This window comes from Alligator mississippiensis, chromosome 15, assembly GCF_030867095.1.
Source record: "Alligator mississippiensis isolate rAllMis1 chromosome 15, rAllMis1, whole genome shotgun sequence".
NCBI classification, from domain to species: Eukaryota; Metazoa; Chordata; order Crocodylia; family Alligatoridae; genus Alligator; species Alligator mississippiensis.
Window position 1 is genome coordinate 37,779,102 of NC_081838.1, and position 23,882 is coordinate 37,802,983.

General features: G+C 44.0%; 1 long non-coding RNA gene across 2 annotated transcripts in view; it reads left to right on the forward strand.

The window, feature by feature from the left end:
- Nucleotides 1-669: 669 nt before the first annotated feature.
- Nucleotides 670-23,882, forward strand: part of LOC132245584 (uncharacterized) — a 69,393-nt gene continuing 46,180 nt past the window's right edge. The window contains exons 1-4 of one of the 2 annotated variants that reach the window (XR_009457287.1): nt 670-5,062; nt 7,817-7,962; nt 8,508-8,691; nt 11,852-11,995. This is a non-coding gene — a long non-coding RNA (uncharacterized LOC132245584). The remainder of the gene's footprint in view (nt 5,063-7,816; nt 7,963-8,507; nt 8,692-11,851; nt 11,996-23,882) is intronic. The other variant, XR_009457288.1, reaches the window with a different exon arrangement.

The window sequence follows — 23,882 nt, forward strand, 5'->3', positions numbered from 1 at the left end:
AAGCAGGGACATACACATGCACATATGCATGCACGCATGCCTGCATGGATGTGCATGCATGCACGCATGCCTGCATGGATGTGCATGCATGCACATGGGGTCTGTGTACAAATCCCCAATATTCACAAAGGCAGCAGAATAGATTTTGAGAGGAGCTGAACACCACAGCTTGCCTTGAATGTTGTTGGACTTGTTTGTTCGCTACCTTGTCAAGGAATTCACCCAGAGTAGGACTGGTTGACTGAAACCTGACCTGACTTGTGTATGTGGTATGGGAAATGGAATGGTTTGAAGTACATCTGCCTAAGCCTGGAGAATTCAGCCTGGCAGGTGTGGCAAACCTCCTTCTGTGTCTAGGAAAGTGAGATAGTTAGCTGTGTTAGTCTGAAGTCAGGCAGAAGGCAAGGCAGAGTTGCACCTTCAGGTTTGTGCAGACATTTGCACCTGGTCTATGCTCATGTATCTTCCTGTTAAGCTGTGCTGTGACAGATCAGGAGTAGCAAGCGCACACCCTGGCTGGTGCCAGGAATTCCATGTAGGTAATTTGGGGTGGATAGAGGGCCTAGCAGGTGGAGGGAGGGGAGAGGGAAGGACAGATGACCCTGCAGTGGGGAGGGATGTTGATGTCTGTGTGGGGTTGTAGTTCCAGGGGTGGGGGGATTGGGGAACTAAAAACAGCCTAGTCAGAGTTGGGAGGCAGGTAGGAAGAGTGGGGAAGAGTAGCTGAGCTTTACCAGCCCTGGGGCTGTGCTCCAAACGTGAGCAGACATTCAGTAGACCTAACTAAGCCACTCCAGATCTAAGTTGGTTCGCCTCCAGAAATGAACTAGTTTAGATAGGGCCTGGTATTTTTTTAATCCAACTGAATCTCCTCTAATGTCTGCACAGATGGTCATTTACCTTAACCTAACCCCAGTTCGGCCAATCTAAATGTAATGTCTGCATGTACCCACTGCCCCTTGCTGCATGGGGGCTTGTGAAGAGCCCCCCACATGGGTTGGGGCAGCGGGGATTGCTCCCCCCCCCCAACAGGAGCAAGAAGAGTCCGGGGTTTCTTTGGGGGGGGGTCTTAAAGGGCCAGAGCTGACCTGTGTGGGGCACCCGTGAGGTGGATAGGGGAGGGGGGGGATGGGAGAGCCCCCCCCCATGCAGTTGGGGGGGCAGAGAGGGTTGCCCCCCCCCCATGCCCACCAGCACCTGCAAAGCCAGGACTTTTTCCCCCCAGGTGCTGGGAACTGGGTGGGGCAGGGCAGCCATTGCTTGGCTGGGAGAGTGGCCAGGGGATGGGCCTGGCCTGGATGACTCAGAGATTTGGCCGAATCAAATCAGGACAGTGATTCAAATCACCAAATCGAATCGCTGTCTCCCAAATCATCCGAATCCAAAGCAAATACTACCCACTTCGCACAGGCCTGTTGGCTAACGATCCCTGCAAGTGTTGGCTTGCTTCAGTATCAGCGCTTGGCTCCTCCAACTGGGAACACTTCTGGTTCCTCTCCTTAGCTGCAGTTTGTTCAGGTTAGTTTGTAGAGTGAATCATTACAATTCAGAAGTGTATTTCTTTAGTGGCTTTAATGTGGCACTTGCATTATGCCTTTGAACAAACAAAAGTGTAAGTTATTACACTTCTTGCACAGCTACACTTTAAAAGACCGCTTTATGAGGAATATTTCAAAGGATCACAGCCAAGTGCATGCAAAGTCCCAACAAAGCAAATGGCAGTAAGAGCAAACAGGCAAGGCAACAGGTGCCAGCCAAGGTCTTCTACAATTGATTTTTCAGGTCTGAATTGGCAGCCTCAGACACACTTCCAGCCCCTCCGGGGGCTCATTGGAGTTCTGCTGCTGTTTCCTCCATCAGAGACAGTGTCCCTAGGAATTACTTAAGATGGCAGCTGTTGGCACTGCTTCAGTATAGTGGGAAGTCTGCTTTACTGCCTGCTGTCTTAATGACACTATGCACAATGCTACCAAGTGGGGTTAGAAATATGATGTACAGGGACTGACTTTCTGTAATGGCTTCCAGTTTGTCTGTTTTTGCACTTGCAGATATGTGGTTCTGTGCCAGGTTTCTGTGTGTCCAAGCTTCTGTAGTGCCTGTTATGTGCATACTGTAGATCCAGAATTTCGAATAACCCTGGGACTCCCTTCCAAATGCTATATCACTGACTCTGCTTATTGTGTACATCTGGATCATACTCCACACTCTACAGTAGGTGTAGTCCTAGAAAAGGGGTGTATTCAAAGCCTGCTTAAGTTGCTGGATGGAGTCTTTTCACTGACTTTAATGAGCTTTAGAACCGGCTCTTACAGTGCTTTCATTTTCAAAGGCATTGAGCTATTGTTGAGGTTCAAGGAAAGCAAAATGCTCTTGCTAATTCCTTGTTTTAGACTCATGTTCCTTGTGCTGCATACATTCTTAAGCTGAAGGAAAGAACCAATCAAGTCCTATTCTTCTTGTCTCTGAATATCCACTACCACTGGGAAATAGTCTATGCTGTGTGGCTAAGAAAAATTCATTCAGAAGGCCATTTCTTTCAAGGCCTTGTTATGATGTTCCCTGTTATTTTCAGTATTGCCACTCTAAATCTTCATATCAGCCCTCAAAATAAGCAGACAAGCATATCAGGGGTCTAAATGTGTCTGTTCACGGCTGTTTTAAATGGCTGTGGAAACGTTTCTTATGCAGATAATAATAGTGAGTACAGCCAGAGAGGTTCCCTTTCAACTCAGGAAAACACATTAGTACAAAATATGCAGTTGTGTTAGGTACTTGTTGCATTAAGATTTCACAGAAAGGAATCCCAAATTGAAGCCTAGATCTTTCTGAGTTTGTGGGTTTATTGTTGACATGGTTATAAATGCACTGTAGAAACTATTTACAATTTAATTCAAAGCGCTAGTCATTCACTTTTTTTTGCAAAGCAAATGCATCTTATTTAGTTGCCCAAATTAGAGCTGCTTAATGCTTAAATGAGAATGCTGTGAGCTTTTGAAGATCTGTACCAAACTATGGAGTGCAAGAGGTGCCTAATTTTGAAACACTGATGTGAATAGCAGGGCATACATGCGAGTAGATATACTGTGCACGTTGTCTGCCTGTTAGCGTTGAATGTATGACCCAGTTAGCTTCTATCCCAGCCATTTCATAGAATCATAGACAATTAGGGTGGGGAGGGACCTCAGGAGGTCATTTAGTTCAACCCCTTGCTCAAAACTTATTTATTTAGCCCCAACTAATCGTCCTACCCAAGTCTTTTTTATAGCCAGGTCTTAAAAACCTCCCAGGATGCAGGGTCCTCAACATCTCTGGGTAGCCTGTTCTAGTGCTTTACTCCTCTCCTTGTGAAAGAGTTTTTCCTAATATCTAACCTCAAATTCCCTTGTTGCAACTTGAAACCATTGCTTCTTGTTCTGTCATCTTCCACTGCTGAGAACAGTCCGGCTCCATCCTCTTTGCAACCACCCTTCTGGAAGTTGAAGGCTGCTATCAAATCTCCTCTCCCTCTGCCCTTCTCCAGATGAAATAAGACCAGTTCCCTGAGCCTCTCCCTATAAGTGATGTGCCCCAGCCCCCTAAATCTTTTCATTACCCTCTGTGGGGCTCTCTCCAGTTGTTCCACATCCTTTCTGTAGCCAGGGGATGGGATCAAAACTGGACACACTACTCCAGATATGACCTCACCAGTTGTGAATAGAGGGAAGAATCACTTCCCTCAATCTGCTGGCAGCACTTCTACCAATGCAGCCCAGTGTGCCATTAGCCTTCTTGGCAACAAAGGCACACTTTCTGGCTCATATTCAGCTTCTTGTCCATTGTAACCCGCAGGTCCTTTTCTGCAGAGCTGCTGCCCAGCCAGTCAGTCCCCAACCTGTACCGGAGCATGGGACTGTTCTGTCCTAAGTGCAGGACTTTGCACTTGTCCTTGTTGAACCTCATGAGATTTCTTTTCGTCCAATCCGCCAGTTTGTTGAGGTCTCTCTTAATCCTAGCCCTACCCTCCAGCGTATCTACTGCTCCCTCCACCTTGGTGTCATCTGTTGGTTGCCCCTAACATACCATTTGTACATGAGGTTATGATTGCAGTCTATTTAAAGTATATGTGCATATATTTGGTTGTAAGCCCTGTTCCTGAAAGTACAAAAGCATATGAATAGCTCCGCTGGAGGCTGATACCAGAGATCACTTTTTTGGGAGCCAGTATAATCCAATTTTAGCTACGTAGCTACACTTAAAATAGTCAGAAACAGTTTTTCATTGCTTTTAAGCCACTGAACATGAGAAGCAACAGGGGGTAGGTAGGTCCTTGTACTGTATACTTAGCAGTGATAAAATAGTTCACATATTCCAAAGCTGTGTTTGGAGGAAAAAAAGGAAAGCTGTATTTGGACAGTGTTAATAAAAATGAGCAGCTAAAATATAGAGAGGAGAATATAGACTCTAGGGCTGCTAAGGAGTGTGACACTTTCCCCTCATCCATTATTTTCACTGGACTGGTGTTCTTTGGGGAATATGAAGAATGAAGACCAAACCTGAGGGAATGCAGGTGGTGAACTCATCAGGGCTTGGTTCACTTTCGTGCAGAAGGCCATGATGATATGCCTTAGAATAAGTAGCACTTTATCATGATCCTTACCTTTTTATATAGCACTTTTCCATTTTACAAAGGGAGTCACAATCTTTTTCTTTGTTATAGCTGGGGAAACTGAAGCAGAAGGAAGTGAAATAACTTGGGTCAGTTGACCCGGTGGGTCAGTAGCAGAGCTGAGAATATGCATGAGGTCTCTGGAGTCCTGTAATTTTTCCCTTAGATTCTGTTACCTCTCTTAAGTGGTGCCTTCTTGAACTCTTGCCTGCCCACAGGGTAAATTTCTTGTGCTAGTGAATGACTTAAACAACACTAGAGAAACAAGGCATTGAAGATACTGTGCATTTTGTTATGCTTTTTGTGGTTCACTTCTGGGTCTGCCGCTGAGCACGCTGGAGAGCCCCCCGTGCGCCTGTGAGATGCCCCATCCACCCCACCAGTGCAGCGTTCACAAGTTGTGCCTGGGACCTCAAGGTATGTAGAAAAAGCATATAAAGCTGTGTCTATGTCCAAATCGCTGATTCTCCGAATCAAAATTGAATCTTCAGGTTTAGATTGGGCCGAATCAAATCAGGACAGTGATCTGAATCACAAAATCACTGTCCCCTGAATCCAGCCAAATCCAAATTGAATACAGCCTGCTTCGCACACCCCTACTCTTTGGTATAGTTTTATTTGTTGTATTTTTTTTCTTATAGTTAATGGGAATAAAATTATACCACAAAACCATACCAATGGCTACCAAAAAGTTGTCAGCTGGTATATTTTGAAGAAAAACCTCTGCTGAAAGCTTTGAGGATATTTTAAGGCTGTCATTTTACTTCTAGGAAACTCATCCAGAGGATGAAATTCTGGTTGCATTCAAATCCATGCTAGTTTTGACTTTGTCTTCTATGAGGCCAACATTTCAGGTAGAAATAATTGAAATCGGTGGAAAAATTCCCAGGCTTGTTTCATCAGGCTGCCAATTGGTACGAATCTCAATTTTATACACACAGAGACCCCTGCCCCATACACGGAGAGCACCAGTCAGTCGCTTGATGTAAAACATATCTGGGCACTGTTCCACTGATTTCAATTAATGGTTATCACATTGGTTAGACTAGTCGTGCAAGCAGTGGTCTCCATTTTTAAATGCTTATTTCCAAGAGTAAAAAGGCTTGGAATATTTCAATCTAACTCCTTCTAGGTAGCATGACCTCTTTGGGGAAAAAAAAAATATATTTAGCCAACCACTTGCTTTATTTCACTTGAAATGTTATATATATATATATATATTTATAGTGTGTGTATCCTCTTAAAATTTCAAACTCAGTATTAATTTATAGGTTAAGAGCATGTCTTGCTCTGTGTAGATATTTTAAAAGTTGGATATTAAAACAAGCTCCATCATCTCAAAGTGACAGTTGACCTTCTTAGAGACAAATTGATTGCTGCTCCATTTTTGTGCTAACCTTGGCAAACAGAATCCTACTTGTGTTGGGATGAAACTTGTAAATCTCCCTTCACACTCGCACTCATGTCCTCTGGGTTGAAATTTCTTCCAGGACCAGGGTCCAATATTTCCCCCTTTCTTTTCCTTGCCTTTTTCTCCTCTTCTTTAGGTTGCAAGAAGTTAAAGCTTTTATACATAGGAAAGCTTATTAAGACAGCCCTGAGTTGCACATGCCTTTGGTGAAAGAAAGCCTAAGTCAAGAGCCCTAACTTGAAAAAAGGAATTCTTTCACTGCGGGACATGTTCAAACATTATTCCAGACAAGACTTTGATAGTATTGAATGACAATGGAAAAACCCCACAGTCTTAAAAGGCCTTAAAACTCTGCATGAATTAAGCATTAGAACACCATGTAGGAAGCATGTGTTCTGACTGGAGAGGAGAGCAGCCACCTGTGACTTGGGAACTTAGTTAGGTAACTAATCATGATTGACAACTAGAACCTAGTCTTCAGCAGCAGGGAGAGCTAGGAATGAGTAAGGGGGAGCAGCAATCCTCTCCATCATCTGCACTCTTGCTAAGCGAACTCTTTTTTCTTTCACTGTGAACCTTGGTTGAAGTTTGAACAAAGAAACACCATTGTGTTGTATAATTCCTACTTTATGTAGGTGATTAGGAAGAGCTCTTTTGCAACAGGAAACAGACTTCATCCTTATTTAGTTTGTTCTGTTAAAAAAGACAACCATATATTATTTGGTTTAAAAAATGCTGTGACTAGAACTTTTTTCCATGCTTGGAACACTTGGAGAGTGATTAGAGAGAAGATTTTTTTTTTTACTCATTTTACTTTTTTCTATCTTGAGTTGAGCTGCAACAGTTTCAAGGCACTGTATCAAGTCTCAGCAAGTGAAGTAGAAAAAGGAACAAAAAATCTGCAAAGGTTTTTTACACCTTTTTTGCACTTGCACCTTTTGTGTATGTGTTATATTACACACCTACCTCCCTATATAGACTCATACATAAGGTTTCATATAAATCTTTGGGCTTGGACTTGATTCTCCTGTTGTTTATACTGGGGGGTAGGGGGAAAGAAATGAGAATAACTCAACAGAAATAAAGGATTTACATCAGTGTAAACCCTGAATAGGGCCCCCCTTGTGTTTAAAGGGAGGGAGTAGGTTACTGGAAGACGGCTCAAGGTTTCCTTCTAATGCTTCAAACTAGTAATGGGAAAAAAAGGGCTCAATGTAGTGAAGGAAATCATACAGAGGGGAAGGTGTATGTGATTGTCTCTAGTGGGTTATGGAATAGAGAAAATCCCACACAATTTACTGATTCGTTTTGATGCACTGGCTGGGGGAGTAGTTAGCTGATTGCACAATTTCACAATGATTACACACTTAATTTATACAACACAATTTTATTTTAAAACTCTGCTACATATATAACACTGCTTAGTTTTAAGAAACACCACAAACATTAAAAACACAATAATTACATATATCAGAAACAATGCTCCGAATGCACTTCCTTCCCAAACAATACTATAAGAATTAGTGTTACAAAAACAACTACAATTACACTAAAAGTTAAATTTGAATCAATACTATTATTTTTCATATTATACTTACAATCCTAGAATTCCGAGAAGCCAAACACCAAAATATGTTTTCATTCCTCAGTAGTACGATTTAATGGGTTGGCCTCAGTAGTACAGTTCAATGGCCTCACCTCAGCAATACGATTCAATAGGCTGGCCTCAGCAGTGATAGGACTAAGTCCCCTTCCTTCAGTCCCTTTCAGGTGCTCCACGGCTTCAGCGTGAACTAAGAGATTCCTGTTCATGGAGAGGGTGGTTCAGGTGATCAGTCTGATCCGGCCTGCACTTGCAATTCTTCCTTCGTTGTTCTGCAAGTATAGTCGCCTCCAAATTGGAACAGTGAGTTACAGTTTTTATTGAGTGAGCTGCCTTCAGCGGGCTCCTCCTACTCAAACCAGTCGCTGCTCCCAAATTTGGGCTCGGATCTTACTCAACAGATTCTTTTGTTAACCATTTTAAATTACCTTTGGGAAACTTCCATATCACTGCAAATGCCCTTTTCTTACCAATCTGGTCAAAAGGCCTTAGGGTTTGATCTCTGGGAACTCAGGATATTTGCTGTCTTTGTAAAAGACTTCTAAAGATAAAATTCTAATTAAGACTTTAAACAAAGTCAGGACCTTTTGCATGTAGTCCAAAAACAATGACTTGGATAAGGAGATAAATCTTATCTTCTTCCTGAAACTGGCTAATGGGCAACCTTTACAAACATTCAAACTATTTCATTCAATATGACAGTGATGTGGAAGGTTTCAAAGTCCTAATGTCTTCTTTGTCTCTATATAGCATATAACATTATGTTGCAATACAATCAATGATAGGGCACTCTCTGTATTCTCTCTGTGCAATGGGCAAGGATTTTTTATGTCATGCTTCATTCACAGCCTGCTACACTGATGTCACAGAGCCAGCATCTATGCTTATACAAAGGGAAGAACAACAATCTTTTTATTGCTGTTAAGCAGATTTGCCACAAATTCCGTTTCCACTAAAACATCAAAACACCAAGAACAAGGCCACATTCCCCTCAAGGAAATGGATGGGGAGAGAGAAGAAGAAATGCCCTGTGTATGTTGTCATTTGTTTTAAACAATTTTGTCTAGGCATTCATGTTATATTCAAGGCTGTAAGGCTAGGGACAGACACTACACAGAAACCAGGTTAACTGATCACAAACTGGTTTAAACCTGTAACAGAACAGATGTTCAGTGCACTTAAACCAGTTTGAAAATGGCTGAAATGGGTTTGAAATAAACCTGGTTGAATGTAGTTTCAGACTTAACAGATTTGGATCAGACTGGTTCATGCAATGTCTGTTCCAGACCCCTTGCTGGTTTAAGGTAAATCAGACACCCCCAGCATCCTGGCATGCTCTCTGGGCTAGGTGGAGCTCTCTGCTGCACAGTAGGGCTGGCCCCTCCCCTCTGCTCCCTGATTGGAGCTTGGCACAGACTACAGGCATCTGTCTGGCTTCCCCTTTGCCACTCCCTGCTAAGCAGGGATTCTGCCATCCCTTACGCAGACACACAGCATTAGCTAGCAGACCACATGCTGGCTGTGGTGCACGCTGTGGCAGACCGGACAAAGGGAGAATCAACAGGTAGGTGGTAATGTCCCTGTGTTGTTTTCTTAACGAGGTGGTGAACACCTAGTTAGAGGAGATAAACACTGTTATCAATTCCTGGCTGGGCACTTCTCTAAAGCTGTCCTTCATTATCAAAGACCACAGACGCTGCCAAACAAGTGCAGATCTGATTTTCTATTATTAACAATCAGGCTGGTAAACTCAACAACTGAGATGTTCAGAAAACAGATCTTTTATCCTAAGTCAGGGTAAATAAAAAAGCATTTATGAACTTTCTCATGACAAAATTCCAAAAAAATAAGAGTTCAATTAAAACGCATCATTTTACTACAGTATATGCATTTCATTTTAGTTTCAACATTTTTAATAAAAAAAAAATTCAAAGAGTTCTCATATGAACAAATATTTTGTCTAAAAATATTTAAATTAGATGTTATAAAATACACCTCCGACATATTTTTCAAAGAGGAGTTTTGTCAAATTTGATAAGACTTCACGAAACCAATCTGTTTTCTCATAATCATAGGCATTTTCTATCAAAAATGGTTTTGAGGAAATTTTTCTGCCTGGATCTGTTAGAACTCTGCTGACTGACACTTCCAAAGCAGCTAGCCTCTGTCATTTTACCCATTCCAGCAAGGGATCTGGGACAGACATTGCATGAACCGGTTTGAGCCAAATCAGTTTAGTCTGACACTACATTCACCAAGGTTTATCTCAAGCTGGTTTTGGCCATTTTGAAATTGGTTTATGTGCATTACACATCTGTTCTGTTAAAGGTTTAAACCAGTTTGTGATCACTTAAATTGGTTTACGTGCAATGTCTGTCCCTAGCCAAAATGATTTAAATTAAACCAATTCAATTTCTGTGTGGAGTCAAGACCTTAGGGGCTGTAAAAAATTATTAATTGGTCAATCTGGTGGATTTAATAATATTGAAGGAAACTTTCCTATTGATAGTATTCAGAACATGTTAATACCAGTGTGTGACAGTTCAGAATGTATAGCCCATTTGTTAAGAAATCTTGAAAATACCAATGACAATGTTGAAGCTATTGCAACTGGTGAGCGAATGGAGTTGCATTTGTTATGGATTTATATTAAATATCAGACAGCATCCCAGTGCCCCAAATCCCAACATGGCAGGGCATCTTTTCTTTCCTACTTGTCTCCTTAGACTGTTCTCTCAGAAGAGTTTGCAAATCACCCTTGCCAAAACAGAGTAAGTTCATTTTTACTCTAGTTTAAAAATTAATGGGATACAGTGGGGGGGGGGGGGGAGGAGTATACAGGAGATTTCTAGGCTTGAGGTTTAATTTCCCTCTTGTCATTTACACTTCTTTCTGAACATGTTTCATCAGTTTAAAACATTCATTTTAATCCTACTATATAAATGTTTCTGGCTGCATAAAAGAATATGATTGTAAACTGTTTCTTACTAGCCTCTCAGTGACTCCAAGCCACATACAGAAAGGTTAGCTTTCTATAAATGAGGAGTCCCTGATCGGACATGAGGTTTGGCTAATAACTTTTCTTAAACTCAATTTGGTTGGACTTATGGCCTCTACTTCCTTTGAAGTCAATGGAGCTGCAGATGCTCAACAGAGGTGCCTAAATAATAGAGCTTTGTTTCGAGTTGACTCAAGGTTTCTTTTTTACTTTGAAACAAAAATACATTTCAAAAGGGAAAATGAAATGTCGTGCTCCAACAACAGTGAAACAAATTATTTTTAACCTTTCAAAATCCCCCCCACCCACACACTCCTTTTTTAAGTGTCCAAAACTAGTAACCTGATATGACCCCAATTCACAAAAAGTTTTGCCCTATCCCAAAACTGCCTGTTTTTGGCAAAGTATTCACCAAAAATATGTTCCCTTGTTTTGATGTTTATTAGTAAAGAGTGATGTCTTACTTTTTCCCGTTACTCTCACCCCCTTGATTGGAAGCAGAAATACCACTGACGATGCTAACTGTGCGGCCTTTTCAGTTACCTTTCTAATTATAGGCAGTTTTGAAAGCCTGTTCTCACACGATTGCATGTTTTGAGATTAAGCAACCACGCCTACTTGGGTATTTAATCATACATAGTACGTAACTACCTGCTCTGTAAATGGATAAAGTCAGTACTCCAGGTTTAGACTAATATAGCTAAATTTGTAATCTAATAAAAGTCAAATTTGTCATTCTTGCTCCTTTTGCTATCCTTTTTCTACATTTCAGTTTGACAGTGGCACACGGGATAAGGTGTACTTTTCTTTGCACTTAATAATAAATGCCATGCTATTTTATAGTTTTCTATTGATTTTTGGACCTTCTTCACTTTTTGCTAATTCTCTCCCCAAAGCACATTTTCTCATGCATCTGTTTTTAAGAAAATAACGTACTGACAAATAAAAATATTTTACCTGCCTATATGGTGCTAGGTTTGGTATATTTTAAACTGAGACTGTTGTTTTCTGACATAAGCTGCAGTTTGTTTCTTCCTCTTGAGTGTGCATGCACAATAGGAGAAGAATTTATTGTCATGTAATTATTCATGTAGACTCTGTGTGTGAGTGTGTGTGTGTGTGTGTGTGTGTGTGTGTGCGCGAGACAGATGGAATACTGATGTTGTTTTTTTTCTTTTCCTTCTCTAATGACAGGATGCTGATTCTACACAAGAGGCCTCCCTTTGGACAATTCTTGATTTCAGAGATTAGCAGATCCCCAAATACACGGAATTCAGTTCTCTTCCTCTTCCGCTTCTTCCAGAAGACCATCTTCCTTTGAATGCTGCTGCAGGAAAGGTATGTGCATACACATGAACAACACTGAATATTTGAAAACAAATGCCTGGACAAGAGAAGAGTTCAGACTTGTGTGGGAACAGTTATGTTCCTGTATTTACTCCTCATCTACCTTTTAAGCCTACCTAAGTACATATGCAATCAATAATGTTTTGTTAGGCAACCTTTGTTTGTCAGAAGGCAAAGAGAAGGCTAAATCAGTGAAAGAGTCATTTAATAGAAGTAACATTTAGTAGAAAGTGATGCAGCCCTTCTTAGAACACCTTCTCAAGCGTAATGGAGTTATGTATTGTGGGTAAAGAGTGAGGGCCAGGTTGTTTTTTGAGTTACCAAAGTGTAAATTAGAACCAACTTTGTGAAAACTGTTTCGCATAAAGGGACTCCTGGCCTGAGGGGCACTCAATGTAAACAGTTAAAATAGGAGAACTGGGAGCGGGCAGTAAAGTCACATAGCTGAGGTCATACAGAGCACCTATGCATGAGCACGGAGGCTGCTCTAATGCACTGAAATTCCAGCGAGTTTTCCCAGCAGCAAACTGATTTTAAAAATATGAGAATAACACTTGTGTTTTATGGCTAAATACAGACAGTCAAAAAACCCAAGGCTGAATTGATTAAATTTTCACAGGTTAGTCTAAGCTACATAGATTGAACTGATAAGCAAATGAGCAGACATTCACTTCTGATTCCAGAAATGCAGCTCTTTGCCTGCAGTAGCCCAAGGCGCTAGACTACACCTCCCTGCTCAGCTGGAGCAGGCAGCTTGAACCAAGGCTAGGCTGTCCACCCTGTGATTTGGGGGGGGGGGGGGCGGGGGAGCACTTTTTAGGTGAAGTGCAAAGCATCCTGGGATGCTGGTGGACTGAGAGTTGACTTGATTCTGGAGAGGATCTGGGACAGAAATTCAGTAAACCGATTTAACCTAAATTAGTCGAGTCTACTACTATATCTATCCAGGTTTATCTTAAACTGGTTTCAGCCATTTTGAAAGCAGCATATGTGTACTGAACTTGTCATGTTACAGATTTGAACCAGTTTCTGATCACTTGTGCCGGTTTATGTGTAATTCCCGTCCCTAGCCAAGATTTGTAAATAAGCTTGACAAGCCACCACCAAGCATCTCCTTTGTCATCAAGGACCCTCATTTGTGACTTTTCTTAAAAAATGACAATGTCTGTGTTTGGGCAATATCTAATGCTAGATCCTGGTTAGGGTCTCTGCTACAGTATCTTATAACACGGTAGTGCATAGTCACAGTTACACCACCATCTCCAAATGGCAGTGCTCCTAGTGTGAGGGTAGGGGGAGAGTTGTGAATGACACAATCCCTCCCGCGTTCTGATCTACTCGATAAGTACTCTTTCCTTCTATCATACCCCTTTGATTTTTCCTTTAGCTTTGGTAAACTTTCCCATAGCATTTAGTTTTAGTCTTCATTTTTACTTGTCAAGGTAAGACATGCCTTGGAAAGCACTCTTGGGACTCTCATTAGAGGCAGGAGAATTAAGCATGTGCATCTGAAAGCAAAACCAGGGCCCAAGTTAGTGGTTGCTTTCTGTAAAGTTTTGGAGGTGAAATCACCCAATTGAGATCAAGGAAGCTTAGATCTGGCTCCCAACCAAAAAGCTCTCAAAGCAAAGCATCCCAGGAGGATAATGTTTTCAACCTTTCAAATCTCTCATGGTTCACTGCACTTCTAAATACAGTCTCCCATCAAAATAACCTCCTATATAGAACGTGTTGAACTGAAATAAAACGTAGTTTTCCTGTACAAAGATCAGACAATTGATTGTGGCCTATAAAGCTGCCAGTTATAGAAGATTTGCTTGTTGAGTATTTTGAATGTACCACAAAGTACAATTCAGGTTTCCAGGCACGGGTACAGAAGCTTAGTGCGACTGAACAAATGGCATGTTTTAAACAAGGTGGAGCAATTCAGCATGGCTCCAAAAGAGACCCCACTGTAAGCTTTGAATTGACATCGACAGGTCTGGCCAGTTAAAGATTTATGATGATGATTGCATCAGCCGCATCAGCCAAATTTATTCCGTCTCCTTTCAGCAAATCACAATTTGAAGCTCCAGGCTTTGGTCAATGAAAGGCTTCTCCCACTAGCAATGCTGATCTTTGGGAACATTGCTTCTCAGTCAGTAGGTTAAGCTCTCAGTGGCCATCACAAAAGGCAGTCAGAATTAGTGAATAGCGTTGAAAAATGGATTGCAATCTAAAGCACATATATGCATACAAACGTGTATGTTTCTAAACGTGCTTTAGATTGTAATCCATTTTCCGACGCTATTCACTATCCCTGTCTGCCTTTTGTGATGTCCATTGAGAGCTTAACCCACTGACCGAGAAGCAAGATCCCCAAAGATCAGCAAATATCAGAACTTTAAGGATGAGAGGTGTGCAAGAGCAGTGTGCATGTTATAGCTAGGTAGATAAAATAAACATGCACACTGCTCTTCTACACCTCTTATCCCTAAAGATCTGATATTCTTTGTCAGGTCCTTGAAATCTCATAGACAAATGCATGCATGTCAGTTAAGACAGGTGCATCATTACCATCACTGTAAGGAAGTTGTGACAATTTTGAACAAATGATCCAGTAACAGGCTGCCAACCAGAGAAGGTTGAGCAATTCTGATCTAAAGCATGCTAGGATCAGAAATGGTGTCCTTTATATTCTGTTTTTTTCTTGTTGTTGTTTTGGTTTTTTAAAGCTTTTAACAGGGAAGTCTTGTGTACTGAAATTACTAGCTCTGCCCACCCTGCTTTCTTTTCCTCCTAGCAAGTATTGCAATTTAAAAAGTCAGTGCTGCCTCCCCTGCATTTCATCTCCCCCTTAGATGGGAGACTTGAGCAACTGACCTTCTAAATCAGCTTGCACAAGAAACAAGGTGAGACAGTAGGAGAAAGGAAACCAGAATATTTCAGTCTACCTACAAATTGTATTTCTACACAAACTTACTGCTTAGATAAGAACAGCCCTCTTAATTTAAGTGCATCCAAATGAGTGTAACCCAGATTGCAAGAGGACAATGAAGTGCCTTTGCCTCCACCAACACACTTGGTAATCTAATTAAAAATGTACATGGAAAATTTAACAGAAGTAAAGAGAAACTTTTTTCCAACAGCGAGTCTGCTGAAGACAAGGAGTAAGGTTAGACTGGTCAGAGTAAGTGAATCAAAATCTTTTCCTTCTGCTCCTTCCAGGTTCAAGTGCCTAAAAGGGTGCTTTGCTAAACTCCATATTCTCTAATTGAAATAAAAATTGTTCACCTTCATGCAGAAATTAGTAGGTTCTGCCCTGCGTTAGGTATGCACCAGAGTGTATGATTATAATCGTATCTTCTGGGCTTTAAAATCTGCAGTCTCGGTGTAGTGCTATTCACTGGAGTGATGGTTTAGTGATGACTGTCTGAAGCAGACCCTCCAGCAACAGTTATTTATAGCAGCGTGTAGGGTCACCCTCCTTTTGCCTACACTCCTAACACCATACTTCACAGGCTGCTTATGGGGGTGATGCACAAACACTTTTAACATGAAGAACTTGAATTCTGCAGTCCATGAGAGGCTTTGTAAAGATTTTTTTTTTTTTTTATACCACCACACAACTACAGCAGGTACCTAACCCCCTTAGGTTCATCTGCAAATCCCTACCTATATTGCTGCTATGAAATCTTTTCACCCACCTCTGAAGTTCTGTAACAAGAGCCTTATGTCTAATGAAGTTGTCCAGGAAACACTTTTATTTTTCTAATACAGGCTGTAACTATTTCTATAGTATGGGAATGAAGTGTGTTGGCAGAGGATGTAAAGAATCCCATTACAGTCCCAGGGATACGGTTCAGAGGTGGTTAGCTATATTAGTCTGAAGTCAGGCAGCAGACGGCATTGTAGCACCTTTAGATACTAACTGGTTCAGTGGCACCTGCTTCTTTAGGCAACCATCTGTTCTGTCAGATGCTACAAATGGGCTCAGGGAAGGGTGGTGTGAGCCTTGCTCATTGCTCGAAGGCTGCCTCCAGTCAATCCAGCTGCAAATAAATAGGTGGTCCTGCAGGCCGGAGAGTGGAAAGTAGGCAAATGTAGTTTTAGCCACATCACTGTCCTGTGCTGTTGGCTACAGAAAGTCATGTGTTGTAAGCATGCCAGCCTGATGGGCTGTTAGCCTCCATCAGACTTGCATTCCCTTACAATAAGATTTCTGTAGGAAAGTGTTGGTTTTTCCTTCTTTACATATTATACAGGAATTTTCTGAGAGGACCTACAATGGTGTCCCCCTACCCCCAAATAAAGTTTTTGGTATTTTTTTAGCCTTAGATTTTAATAAGTCAGTTGTTGGAACTAAACCATCAGTGCTTCTGGTCAGGGAAGGCTTTGTACATCCTGAAACAGAACAGGATTAGCATGTGTGTGTGTGTGCGGGCACATATATTTTAAAGATAAGCTTCTCAACAACACCTGCTGCAGTATACTGCATTGCACACAATTCTCTTGCAACAAATATATCCTCCTTCCAATATTTTAGCATCTCTGATAATACACCTACTCTACTGCCTGCCAGTATAATTACAGCAATCAGCAACTTAGTTCCAAGAGAACTAAAATCACAAAGCTAAACTTTCCTTATTTTTAGGGAGTGCTTGGGCTGCCTCTGCTGCCAGGCAAGCAGAAACAGGCTGGGAATTCCACATGCTGACAGGACAGAACGTGGCAACACAATGACCAGAGACCAATCACCGATGCCCAAAAATGAAGAGTCATCAGAGGGGGTAAAAGATACCAAAAGAGGGGATTTCAGAGAAGCAAAGGGTCCCTAGGAAGGGAACCTGAGGCCACCATGGACAGAGGGTATACCACCAACCTGTCTTATCCACCCCATGGTGGGGGGTCCTCAGCTTCCAACCTCCAGGCTGCTGACATCTCACATTCAAGAGAGAACTTCAGAGTGAAGCTTGTGTACTGGCCAGATGTACCATGACTCTGTGAACCCTGGGACTGGTAGCTACAGAGGTGTTTGCCTTATTCTTACCTGCTATCACTGTGTATCAATACAATTTGCCTATGATCAGATGGTGAGGTTGTGGTCAGTCTGAGGGGTTGGGTGTGGCGGGCCAGTAGGTGGTGCTCCTGCACGGAGCCACCCACCTCACTGCTCCCAACCACCTTCCAGGCTCCGAGTGCCTCCCTGGGGGCAGCCCACATCTAGCCGACCCCCTTCCTGGAGCCGCCACCACCCAGGGTCTGGCATGATCCTGGCTCTGTCCCCTGGGAAACACAGGTCTAGTACCCCTCGAGGGTACGTGACTCACTTCAAGAACTTGAGGTGCTCTCCTCAGTATGAAGCACCAATAGTGGTCTCCCTTAGGCAGCCGAACCGAGGCGGGGACCCCAAGGCCTAATCTAGACCCACTCCCAGTAAGTCTCCTGTGCTAGGTACAAAGGAGAACTTTATTGGTTACAAGAAGTAGGCTTGGAATGGGGTACAGGGTTGAGCAGTATCAGAGAAATCCCTTAGAGCAAACAGGGGTAGCCTTTGATCATGCACCTGAGTTACTTGAAGCTATATATCTAGTTAGATCTCAGGTAGCTTACTCACGAGCATCAGCCAGAGGCAGGTGGAGAGTCTCTCTGGAGGCAGGCTGTTCATTGATCATGAGTTTCAAGAGAGGGAGCCAGTTTCAGATGGCCCAGCTCTTCTCTCTGAGTTTTCCTCATGGCTACAACCCTCGTCCTGAGCAGTTCTTTACTTATATAACCCTTATGACTTCGTTTACCTGGTCCAATGGAGGCCAGCACCTGTTGGCTGCCAGTGAACCCACTGGAAACACATCACTGGTTGCCAGGCAACCTGGCAGGGTCTCTAGCCCCCTCCCGGTCAGGTTGGCATTGCTTAGGAGAATAGGGAGCGTATGCCTCTCACCCGGGGAGGTGATGTCACTTAGGCAGAGGGAGCAGGTTTCCTCCTTCCCTTAGGAATGTCTCAAACTCAGGTTCCCTAAAGAGATGGGATGTCTGCCCTCTGCAGGGCCCATGTTAACCACATTGTCACAGAACAGAGTTTTTGGGGAGAGACAGAGGTGGCATTCTGCCACACAGAGTATCTATCTGGGTCATAAATCCAGTCCCGACCCCTTCTTCTGCCAGAAAGCCTGTAGGTGAGGCTTGGTAAGTCATGTAAGAAAAAAAAAACTTTAATAAATGATCATAGAATTGTAGATCCAAAAGAGACCTCAGCAGGTTAGCCAGTCCCAACCCCCTGCCCGAAGTAGAATTTGCCATGAGTAAACCAACCCAGCTTAGTGTTCGTCTAACCTGGTCTTTAAAACTTCCAAGGATGGAGATTCAACAACTTCTCCGGTTAGCCTGTTCTGATGCTTACCCACTTAAATAGTAGGAAAGTCCCTCCTAATATGCAACCTATTGACCCAATATGTGTGTTCTGTATTTTGGGGGCGCTCACTTTTAAATGTCCCAGATCAGAATGACTAGAGCCCTTGCAATGGAGAATGGGAGCTCCATTCTGAACATAGCATGTGCTGTAAAATGAATCAGGAGCTCAGAAAAATCAAGCCCTAGACTTCTCAACAGGGATGAGTGGCTTTTTTTTTTTAGATAATTGTATCTGTGGATCTCTGCATGTCTAGGAACTCCTTGTGTACGATAGGGACACAATTGGTCTGTTGGGAAGAGAAATTCTTCAGTGTTTGTAAAACACTTAGACACTATGATGACAGCGCCATGGAAAATCCTAGTCAGTGACAGCAAAAACTGTTGGATGGCAACTACTTTAGCCATAATTGTCTGTCCTAGGCAAAAATTAAAAAAGAGGTCCTGTGAAAAAAATGTGACCATTTTATTTCCAGCAACATATGTTATTTACCATACAGTATTTAAAACCTACACTGAATATAGAATTAATCAAATGTACACATTCATGAGGACAGAAGTACATGGCAATGGCATGTAATGCCAGTTGCAGAAATTGTGTGAAAATTTTAATAGGGAAAGTTGGTGTGCAGAAACTATTAAATACTGTGCATTTTCACTTTTCTTTCTCTATACTATCACAGGAAAAATCCACATTAGGGACTAAATGGCCTGTAAAATTGTAGTTGAGATAAACTGAATGTGATGGAAAGACAAAGCTGAACAATAGCAAGAAATCCCCAAACATAAATATATATGAGATACTATAAATATGTATGAGGTAGTAGTACCTGATATATATTTCTGTTTTGGGTTTTTTTGCTGCTGTTCAGATTTTTGTTTCCATCACGTGTGTGTGTGTGTGTGTGTGTGTGTGTGTGTGTGTGTGTGTGTATATATATATATATATATATATGATGTGTGTGTATCCTAGCCAATTGGCCATCAAGAATGACAGGACGGTGGCTGGGACGGAACGCTGCCTCCCACCGGGCCATGTTGCCGCCACTCTGCATCCAACTGCATGCAAACCCTCCCCCCTTGCTCTGTGTTCAGCCCTATGCACCCCCCCCCCCCCCACAGGCCACACACACAAATCTCACACACGCAGCCACACGCCACACACATCCAGCCGCACACATGAACGCACCCAGGCGTGTGCCACATGCCACACAAAGCACCATGTGCCGCACACAAAGCCACGTGCCACACAGCAGCACACACCACACACACACACCATGCACCCAGCCACATGCCATGCACCCACCCACATGCCACCCACACAGTGCCAAGTGCCACACACACACGGCAACATGTGCCCCACACACGCGCAGTGCCATATGCTGCAGCCACATAGCCACACCCACACACAGTGCCCCATGCCACACAGTGTCAGGTGCCACACACATGTGCTTTGCTGCTTGGCCTGCCCAGCGCCGGAACTCACATGACGCCATTCTGCACCGCTGTCAAAGTAGCAGCAATGAGGCAGGGAGCAGAGGCTGCAGCCCACCCTTGCCCCATGCACAGGCTGGGGGGCCACACACCGCCTCTTTGGTTTGCTGGAAGAGCTGGAAGAGCTGCTGGGCTTTAAGTGTCCCATGACCCAACCCAGCCAGGGTCCCATTCACCAGGAACGGGGTCCTAGCTGGGCCGGGTCATGGGGCAGTCAGAGCCCAGTGGCTCATCCAGGGATGTGGCATGGGAGAGCGGCTGGACTTACCCATCCACCCATGGCCTGGAGGAGCCACTGGTCTCCTGTGGAACAGCCTCAGCGCAGCCTGCCCCCATGCTGGGATCAGCCCAGCCTAGCCTCATCCCAAGCCCCCCCCTGCCTTTCCCCCGGCAACGGCAGCACCACCCCCACTCCTCTTCCCTCTTCCCTCCTCTGCCCCCCTCCCCCTCCCTGCTGGCTGTTGTCAGTGTGCTGCGGCATGGCAGCTCCCTGGTCCCCAGCCACCTCTACCTCCTGCACTGAGCAGCGATGCAGAGTTGTGCCCAGGCCAGCCAATTGCTGCCCGCCCTCTTGGCCGTGCATGTGCAGTTGGCCCAGAGCATTGTGGGCAGACAGACTGACTAAGGCTGTTATTATATTAGAATATATATTATATAGTACCTCATGTATATTTATGTTTGGGTTTTTCTGCTACTGTTCAGCTTTGTGTTTCCTTAAATTCAATTTATCTCAACTATAATTTTACAGGACCATTTACTCCCTAATGTGGATTTTTCCTGTGAAACTGAACGAGCAGCAAAGGGTGGGAGAAAAGTGTGTGTGTGTGTGCGCACTAGCTAATTGCCTGTCAAGAATGATGGATTTCAGGGAGTGTTTACATGCCTCCCCCTTGCCCTCACTCACCCTTCGGGGCCAGCCATGTAAAGACTCCCTCCACCATCACCGCTGCTCCGGTGCAGGGGCTCCCTCCCCCTGCCCACCTCCACCTCACAGCAGGGCTTCTCCCCTTTCCTCCCTCCCCACTGCTGCCACCTCTCTACTGGCTGTTGTCAGGACTGGGTGGCAGGGAGGGCACCGCCACCGTGATCCCTCCTGCCCTCCCTGCTTCCCTCTCTCCCTTCCTTCCCTTCTACTCAGCCCCAAAATCAGCTGCCCCCATGAACCCCCTATCACCTCCCCCCATGCCTGTCCAAGCCCATGCAGCTTCCCTCCCTGCTGCCTCCCACTTCCTGCTGGCTGCTGTCCGGGTTCCCTTCCTGCTCCACTCCCTCCCCACTGCCCAGCCCTGACAACAGCAGTCCCCATGGCCCCCTTTGCCTCCCCCCTACCGTGCTCCCCTCCCTTCCTCCCACTGCCTCCCCCTCTCTGCCAGCTGTTCTGGGGGGCACCACCACCATGACCTTCACCTTCAGGCAGGGAGACACGGGGGAAGCCTCACTGCTCAGGTGGCTAGGGCATGGTCACCACCACCACAAACTTCCCTGGTAGCGGCTCAAACTTGGGCCCATGCAGCCCAGGCCTGTGCAGCCAATCGCTGCCAGCCTGCCCCCTCGGCAGCACATGCACAATTGGCCAAAAGCATTACAGACAGACAGGCTAAGCCCTTTATTATATTGGAATACACACACACACACACACACACTAGATATAGATAAATAAAAGATGGTGAGCTTTGCTTATGACTATATAGAGGAGGGTTTGTTTGGTGGTGGGCAGGGTTCGGATATATGTATTATAATATAACGCCACACACTTAAACCTTCCATTTGGACATTAAACCTGGCTTTCCCTTCAAACTGATTTTTTAAAAGGAGAGCCCATGGACTCTGAGAAGAATCCCAATATGATAGATTTCAACTCTTCCTCTTAAAAATATTGTTTTTCAAATATCCCAATCTAGCAAACCCCCCCAGTTTTTGTTTGTTTGTTTTATTGTTAAAATGCATTCCCTCCCCTTCCCCAACCGTTTCTGACTTTCTCTCTGCCCCCTCTATCCCTTCTAAGTGATTTTTAGTAGTACTAGGTAAGCTAAGCTAAGGTCTTCTATACTATTATTGTAATACGCCCCTTTTTATAGCTTGTAAATAGTGTTCTGTTATGTTTGTATTGATTTTTAGTGTTTTATATTGTATCATATTGTATTCCTATAATTTGTGCGTTGGTTGTTATTGTTTCATATTAATATTGTATGGTCTAGGCCTGTGTCTGTGAAGTGATGTCAAGTCTTGATTCCCATCTTGTCCCCATACCCTGGTGTGTAAGTATGTTGCACTTCTGTAACTTCTCCCATGTAAATTGGTTTTCCTTGAGTGCCTGAAACAAAAGAGTGAATGGATGAGTGAAACACAGTGATAGCAGGACCCCCTCCTACATCACCCCACCATCAAAACCAATACCTGGACCAACGACCGAGCCCTTGGAACCACCCTCTGCATTCAAGACACAAACGATGAGGCAGCCACCATTGTGCCCAGGCTGCACATGCGCAGTATGAACACCTGGAACCCTCTGGAACAGGACTGACCTTGCCTGGACAGGCCCTCCCCAGAGGAGATCAGAGGTAGTCTGCCCCATAAAAAGGGGTAGTGAAGACTGACCTTTTGGGATGCCATCTTCACCTGGACTAGACCTGCTCCACGTCCTGCTGCCTATCAACCCAGAGGCCCTGCCGGTGACCTCCTCTGGACAACACCTGCTGGAGAAAGACCCCGACTGGCCATCGAGGACCCCCTCCCAGCTTGGATAGGTAGCCATCACCCCCACCCTCTCTTCAACCAAGGACTTGGACTATGTTTCTCTTCCCTACCTGGACTCCAACCCTTCCACTGAGTCTTTTTCTGCTGCTGCCATTGTGTGAGTGTGTGTGGGAGTGTTTGCATGAGTGTGTGTGGGAACCAAGCTGTACAGTACAGTGTTCATTTAATAAAACTGTTATTTGGAGCCCTGAGTCGGGGTTTGCTTTACTCTGGCTCTGTCCCTGATCCAATCTGTGCTCCTTGCCCTTCTGACTTCTGTCTCATTTCCCCCTCTCCTGCTTCTGACTTACCGCCACCTCCAACACCTGTCGCATGCTCCTGTGGCTCCAGCCGCCCTGAGCTCCTCTCTGCCACTGGTATTGCCTTATCTCCACTGCCTTTTCCCCTGAAGTCTGCCACTGTTATTGCCTTGTACCCACTGCCCTTTCCCCTGACCTCTGCCACTACTATTGCCCCATCCCCACTGCCTTTTTCCCTGATCTCTTTAGTTACCAAGCACCCCAAGCATAGGTACCACAGGCACCAACACACATACACTGTCACCTGAGTCAGTGTTCAGCCTGTGTGTATATGTGTATGATGTGTATGATTTCGTGTCATTATCATTAGAGTGTGCATGTGCTTGAATTGGTGATAAGAATGCATGTGCCTAGGCTGATAATTTTGGATGTGCATGTGCCTGGTGGGGGTGTATGCACCTAGAGTGTGTGTGTGCATCTAATTGATTTTTGTGCGTGTGAAGGTGCAATTGTACACCATGTCCGCCTGTCGAACAGCACAATATTGAGATCCTGACCATTGGCCTGACCCCACAGGGCAACACCGCAGCTTTGGAAAACATTGCAAACAAGGATTATAGGAAGTAGACCAACCTCCTGTACATAATCTTTCCCCACCCTCACTTCACTCATCAATCAAGGGTAATTTAACAACATAAAAACTCTAGATACACAAGACAAATAATGGCTGAGAGAAATGTTAATTAACTGGTTGGGAGTTATCTGTCAAAATGCATCTCAATTGGAAAATGCCAATTTGTTGCATAACAACTTTAAATGGAGCTGGGAAGTGTTTCCTGGTCCTGGGATGAAATTGAGAGGCTGGGAAAGTGGGGAGGAAGAGAGTGCTTCCCAAAGGAGTCAAATGCCAGCATCCTTCAGTTAAGGCACACAGCAGAGGGGCAGACTAGCTTAAATCAGGCAGATCATGAGCTCAGCATCCCAAGCTTGCCTAACATCTC